Source organism: Amphibalanus amphitrite, unplaced genomic scaffold (assembly GCF_019059575.1).
Source record: "Amphibalanus amphitrite isolate SeventyFive unplaced genomic scaffold, NRLGWU_Aamphi_draft 000189F_arrow, whole genome shotgun sequence".
Classification (NCBI taxonomy): domain Eukaryota; kingdom Metazoa; phylum Arthropoda; class Thecostraca; order Balanomorpha; family Balanidae; genus Amphibalanus; species Amphibalanus amphitrite.
In genome coordinates, this window is record NW_024881684.1 from 447,333 (window position 1) to 454,651 (window position 7,319).

Sequence of the window (7,319 nt, forward strand, 5' to 3'; positions counted from 1 at the left end):
AGCTTCGATAATGAACTTGGAGCCAGCGTCCTTTTGAAAAAAACGAACTATAGTGATGTCAATTACGGAAAATCAGAATACGGTACCAAGCCAAATACCAACCAAAACTACGGAGAAATGCCGAAAAAACCAACTTGGGAAAATGAGGGAAGTACCGACTTTTTACCGATTTCTTAGCCTCTTAATATTAGCACGGAATATATAGTCTACGACATGGAATGGACAGATCGCGATTTAACCACGTTAAACGTGTAACTCGAAAGTAAGCTAGAAGGCGCCCGTGTTTTAAGCGCACACAGTGTTCTCGCGCTAGAAAATCAAATATTTTTCGCAAAACCACGAACAAAACTCGACAACCTAAACAAAATTCGACATTCTTGTGCAGTAGTGATTAAAGGGTAGAATCGACGGTTTATTTAGTACTGCTAACGGCGATTTACCGTTAATCTTTTCATTCATTTGATTTGTTTGTACTTTTTTATTGTGATTAGGATTATGAATGAATTTGCGGATTGGCGTTTTTTTATTGCGAATTTGTGAGCTCCAAAAGTAATGTGGCCCAGCGCGGTTCGCTGCGGCTACTGCCAAAAAGCGATATCAAAATCGCAACTGTCAAGGCACCGGAGAAGGCCAAGATTACTTTACCGAGAAGGCTGCATCCGTGGCTGCCTACGACCCGGCCCGGCCGGCACCGCAAAAGCGAAGCGCAACCGGCTGATGGTGTTCCTTCGCCAGTGGAGCTGCTGCTTCTGGCTGCAGGCACATTGCCGGGTAAATTTGTATCGCCTTATTATTAAAAAAATATTTGTTTATAGCATTAAGTTATTAATACAATTAATCTAGCCTTTGCGCTATCGTGACCGCCGACCGCCCGTCCAGTCACACGGACAGGAACATACTTCTGATCTCTCTGTTCTACGAATTTGTTCTGATCTGTGGTCTTCGCGCATACGTAACTAACTCATTTTTCTTTGGTCACATATTTCACTCGCTATTTTCACTCGCTGCTCGTTACCCCTCATGCAGACACGTGCTTTGCCTTTGTCAGGCTCGGTCCAGGCACACCAGCCTGCCCCGACATCACCGACGAGTGACGGCGATTTTCCTGTCGCCCCTGATGCCGGCGAGGGGCCAGCCAGACCCGTCGATGCGGCGACCGCGGTACCAGCTGACGCTACCGAGCAAGAGCGCGCACATTTCACTGGTAGGTAAGGGACAGGGCCGAAGCATGCCCTGCAGTTTGAAAGCCGTTAGATTCGGAACCACGAATGGCAGCTCCTTCAACAGCTCTATATCTGGAGCCATTTTCCGCACTGCTGGCGGCGATTCTCGATCTCTAAAGCTTTGCGGTACAGCATAACTTCAGGCGCTCGCTCTTCCTGCCATCTAGCGGTAGAAAATGTCGCGGCAGTAGAATCGCCATTCCTTTCCTCTCTGTTGACTATCAAGTCAGCACATTCGTCGGTGTTTTTTTTTCAACCGCTTATTCTAAACAGTAACCGAAGGCACACTCCGGAGGACTGAATGGTGTTTCGTCTCTCCCTCCAGGTACTGCATCGCAGTGTCGCCACCATGCGCCAGTCACCGCCGCTGCGAACAAGATCGTAGTAGACGCCAGCCCCCTGGACCAGCTGCTGGCTGCTGCCGCCTACATGGAAGTGACAAAGACACCGACAGGGGCCAAGTTTTTCATTGAAATGATCGTGCAGTTTGGCAGGTGCTCACTCTAAATTGCGTTGTACGGGAATCGCTGCTCCAGGAAGCGTTTTTTTTTTTAGCTGGAATAGATTTTAATCAATAAAAATGGTAAAATTGACCTTATGCTCATAATATCAGATAAATTAATTGAAAAAAGGTCCAGAATATATTTTCGAACTTGGTTCTTCTTCGGTGGAATCAAAAATGGCGAGAGGATTTGATTCCACCGAAGAAGAACCAAGTTCGAAAATATATTCTGGACCTTTTTTCAATTAATTTATCTGATATTATGAGCATAAGGTCAATTTTACCATTTTTATTTATTACAATCATGCTCAAAGAAACGTACCATATAAAACTATGGGAATAGATTTTGTTAGACGAGGCGAAGAAAAATGGACAGCGTTGGTGAAGTGCTATTTATTGTTTCTGAACTTAGCAGAGGGTTGAATAGTGGAGCTCGGTTCAGGTGCAAATTGGTACATGGCACTCGCTGCTCGTTACCAGGGGCGTAACTTTATATCTCTTTGGGGGGGCTTGAGCCCCCCCCCCTGTGCTGAACTGAGCCCCCCTTGGGAAGCTTAGAGCCCCCCTTGATTAATTTTTAATTCTTGACAAAACACACACAAATAGCAAGACACTAACATCCAATTTCCCCATTTTCCACCATACACATGAGTTTCCAGGTTGGGGGATGATCATGGATTTGTAAACACCCTCGCCCGTATAGGGGGGAGGGGGTCGAACGGACCCACCCCCTCAGTTTCTTCGCGAATAACTCGCGTAAAAAGCGTCCGATCGCAACGAAACTTTGAGTACCCTCGTGTTGCGATTCCAAGTTAAAGAACGGTATAAATACACCAGGCGGATGTATTTTTGGTCAACAAGACCCAGACAAACAAGATGATCACTTGCCAAAAACCCCGGCTATTGAGGGACTCGATATAAACAGCGACCAATCGCAACTGGCGTAGAAATATACTAGTGAATCTCGAGAGACGCTCGAGGAACCCCAAGAAAATACCGCCCTTGAATAGGCTGACAGCCGTGTGGAATAGCGACCTTGCAAGGCACGCTCCAATGTTACGAACAGCTCCGTGAATATGCTCGCCGAACAGGCCGCTCAGACTAGTAAGGCTTACATATTCACGGCGCTGTGCTATCGGTGGTTGGGGCCAAAAAGCGAATGAGGAACGAGCCGGACAGACTCAGTCCCAGATTTAGACCCTCGAATGCATATGCGTCGCCGAGTAAGTCGACAGCAAGCCTCTCAGACGAGTCTGCCGACGTCCCCAGCAAACGCATATAACATTCGAGGTCCCAACGCACCAGCCGCGACAACAGACATTGCCCGACTGCCCTCCGCCGGCGCGCCCTCACCCGACCTCGCCTCACAATCACGTGGTCAGCAGCCGACCAATCACTGCACGAGTCCGCGCCGCACAGCCCCGCTCCAGCGAGAGATGCTGTGCCGCAATACAGCGGCCGCGCGTCGGCCGAGGAGAAATACGGGCGGCCGAGCCGACACAAGCGGGCGAAAAGACAACTAAATTGACTGAGTTCTAACATACTCCCCACCAAAATGGGGCTTGCCCCATTTTCATAACTTAAGTCCACTTCTCGCATCACCGGCGCACCACTCTCATGACTGTCCCGCGCAGACCGCCGTCATAGAACTGGAGGTCGCCGGCCGTGGCCGCATCTGTGTCAACGCTCAGCTGGAAGCCATCGGCGGCGGCGGCGGGCACCGCCACCTCAGCGTCCTCCCCGTCGTCATCGTCGAAGTGCCTGCCGATGATGAGGACGGCTCTTCCTCGTACGTCTGCAGCGACTCGATGCGGTCCAGGCCGCCGCACTCATCCACCTGGAGAGCCACGGTGCCCTCCCGGTCCACCTGCTCGGCGCACCTCAGCACGTTCGACAGCGCGTCCAGGAAGACCATGATGAGGCTGACGTCCCCGGCGGCCAGCAGGTCACAGCGAGGCTTGGCGGCGCCCAGTCGGCACAGCTCTCTCTCTTCTGCGCGGTCGCGGACCGCGCCTTAAGGCGCGGCCGGCGGGGGCGGGTCGGTGGCGACCTGCACCCGCCCCACTCTCTTCAGATAACTGATGATGTGTTGGGCCGGCCCCGAGAGCACTTCCGCCAGGGTCGGACAGTGCCCCCAGAAGCCGGCCCTCGCCGCCACGTGTGCAGGGCACCCGGCCAGGAGGTGCTCCACGTCCTCCTCCTCCTCGCCGCAGGCTCGGCAGGTCGGGTCTTCGACCAGGCCGAGGCGATGAGCTGTGGCTCGCACCAGTGGGCAGTAGCCGGTGCGAAGCTGGGACAGGGTGGCCTGGCCCCACCTGTCCAGCTCATCGTGGCTCGGAGTAGGTTCTCGATGTGGGTGCCGCTGCGCCCTTGCGGAGGCCAGCTCCGATGTCCAGCGACGGATGGCTGTCCGCGCGCTGGAGAGGTTGATCGGGGCCTCCTCTTGAGCGCAGTCGGCGGCGGCTTGATTGGCGAGGCGGTCGGCTGCCTCGTTGCCGGCGAGGTCGGCGTGGCCCGGGACCCAGTGCAGGGTGATATCCTTCCCTGCGGCTGTCAGCGCGTCTATTAGGCCCCAGACGCGCTGACCGATGGCCGACTGTTGGTCGTCCGGGCCGCGGCTAAGTAGCTGGAGCCCCGACCGGGAGTCTGTGCAGAGCAGCACTCTCTTGATGAGTGCTTTAGAGGGGGCCGGTAGCTCATGGAGACACGTCAGGGCCTCCGTCATTGCCACCAGCTCCGCCCTCATACTGCTGCACACTCGACCGGCCGGTGCCACGCACTCTATTGTGCGTCCCTCGCGGTGAAGCTCCAGGATCGCTCCACCGCCGCCTTGGATGGTGCCTTCCTTGGCGGATCCGTCCGACCAGATGGTACAGTCTGGATCGGGGACGAGGGCCAGCGCCGCTAACGCCGCCTCCTTTCTCTTTTCCGGCAGGTCTGTCCTCCTTGTGGGCTGCGGCAGGTCCAGCACGAAACGGACGGCGTCTCCACAGTGGTGCCAGGGTGGTGCGCCCTGGTAAAGTGCCAGGGGCTCCACTGGGAGGTCGCTCAAGCCCGCCCTGTCGCAGACCCACCTACCGACCCGACGGAAGCATGGCTTGAATGAGAGGGTCGCGTCTTCGTCTGCCGGTGGCGGCGGTGGCAGACCCGCCTCTTCGGCAGACGTCACCGCGCGCCTCCATGCCTCGTGGGCCCGGTAGCGGAGTCTCGGTGGTGGTGTCTTGTCCAGTAGGTTGCGAGCGGGGTCTCCCGGAGGTAGACGGACTATGCGCGCGTACTCGCCGGCTGCTAGCTCCTTGGCACGGAGTGATAGCGGAGGGAGGCCTGCCTCCGCCACCAGGGTCTCCTTATCCGTGAGCTTGATGCAGCCGGTAATCAGGCGCGCACATTTCCGCTGCTCTACCTCCAGGCGCTCGCGAACAGCCGGTGCCGCATGGGTGAAGTAGATGGCCGCCCCGTAGTCGAAGAGGGAGCGCACGTAGCTCTTGTAGGCGATGCGGAGTGTGCTACGGTGGCTTCCGTAGCTCCTTCCGGCAATCGCTGACAGGCAAGCACGGCGCTTTGCCATCTTCTCTCTGAGGGCGGCGATGTGGGCGGCGAAGGTCAGCTGGCAGTCCAACTTCAGGCCGAGGAAGGTGGGCGTCTCCTCGTAGCCTAGCGGATGGTCGCAGAAGCTGAGCTGGGGCTTGACCTTGCCGCCACACTCCTTGGGGTCCAGCGTGAAGGTGGTCATCACGCACTTGGATGGACTAGGTTGGACCTTCCAAGTCTTCACCCAGCGGCTGACCTCGTCCAGGGCCGGTTGGAGCCTGTCCGCACACTCCTGCAGAGAGCGGCCCGTCGCGAGAAGGGCCACATCATCCGCGAAGAGGGAGACCGTTGGGCTCGAGTCTCCGGCCCGGAGTTGGTCGTCGATGTCGTTGCAGTAGATGAGCCAGAGGAGAGGGGCGAGCACGCTGCCCTGCGGCAGGCCCTCCTGGAAGACCCGCCACCGGGAGGCTGACGTACCCCATCTCACTCTAGCGCGCCGGTCGCTGAGTAGGGCCCTGATCCAGCGTGTGGCGCAACCCGGCACACCCAGTCGCCGCATCTTAGCGTACAGCGCATCCCGCCACACCCGGTCGTACGCTCGCGCGTAGTCCAGGAGGACGAGGATGGCTCGCTGCGGTTTCTTGGACTCGAAACCGTCAAAGATGGTCTGGGTGACTCGGGCTAGCTGGTCCAGTGTAGAGTGGCCCCTTCGAAAACCGGCCTGGTTTCGGTTCAGCTTTCCGGCGCGCTCGAGCCAGTGTTGGAGGCGATGCTGCACGAGTCGTTCAGCGAGCTTTCCGATACAGCTTAGCAAGCTGATCGGTCTGTAGCTGCCGGTCTCGTTAGGCGGTTTCCCTTTCTTGGGAATAGCGACTATTTCCGCCGCCCTCCATGACGCGGGAACCTCCCCGGTGCGCCAGCTCCAGTTCAGCACCTCCAGCAGATGGCGTTCCGCTGAAGGGCTGAGTTGGTGGAGCATGTCGTTGGTCACTTGATCGACCCCGGGGCTGCGTCCCTTCCGCAGTTTCCTGATGCCGAGCAGGAGCTCTCTGCGGGAGAAGGGCGAGCAGAAGGCGTCGCGACCGCCGTTGCAGCACGTCTGGCTCGTGGCTCGTCTAGCCTCGATCTTGATGGAATGATCTGAGGTCTTGTCCTTGGGCAGGCGGGACACCTGCGCGTAGGCCTGGCAAAAGAGATCTGCCTTCTCTTTGTCAGTGACGGCTGGTCTCGTCGGTTGCGCAGGTTGTCCCTCCGTGCCCGGTCTTGAGATGGCTACGGCCGGCTTAGCTGGAGGACGCCGGCCGTCCATGGTGCGGATCAGGTGCCACATGTCTCCGTCCGGCTTGAGGTCTGCCGCCTTTTGACGGAAGAAGGCGGTCTTCTCGTTGTCCACGACTTTGTCGGCCGCTGCCCGCTCCTCCTGGTAGCGCAGGACGTCCGCGCGAGAGCGGCTACGGGATGCAGCTACCCGTGCCTCTTCCCGTCGATCGGTTGCGTCCTGGCAGGCTTGGTTCCAGAAGGGCGGGCGTCGCCCTCGGCCGTTTCCGAAGGGGATGCTGGCCCTGGCCGCCCGCAGGATAGTGGCTGCTAGCCTGCTGGCGGCCTCGTTCAGGGAGGTTGGCTGGGCCGACCAGGCGTTGATCAGCTGATCCAGCTCCTCCCGAAACTTGGGCCAGTCCGCACTCCGGTGGGAGAACCGGCCTCGGCCTTCCCGTCGTGGACGTTGCACAGACGAAGACAGTGTGACGAGGATCGGCAGATGGTCAGAGCCGATTCCTCGCTGCGTCACCCAGGTGACGTCTCTTGATCGCAGGAGGTCCCTGGAGGCCAGTGAGACGTCTGGTGCAGAGACTCCGCCGGTGCTGGGGTTTTGCCTGGTACACCCGCCGTCATTGAGGATGGTCATGCCGTTGTCGACGGCCCAGTCCTCAATGGCCTCTCCGAGTGCTGTCTCGGTCTGGTAGGTGTCCCAGCTGAGGCTGTGTGCGTTGAAGTCACCGCACACCACGGCGGGGTGCTCCAGTCTGATCCCGTCCGGCTGGAATCCCTGCTCCTGGGTGCCC

At 57.7% G+C, this 7,319-nt stretch overlaps 1 long non-coding RNA gene across 1 annotated transcript; it reads left to right on the forward strand.

Moving 5' to 3' along the window:
* Positions 1–222: 222 nt before the first annotated feature.
* On the forward strand, positions 223–2,431 carry LOC122384427. The gene is made up of 3 exons (XR_006257035.1): positions 223–771; positions 1,049–1,204; positions 1,549–2,431. It is a non-coding gene; the product is annotated as an uncharacterized LOC122384427 (long non-coding RNA).
* Positions 2,432–7,319: the final 4,888 nt, after the last annotated feature.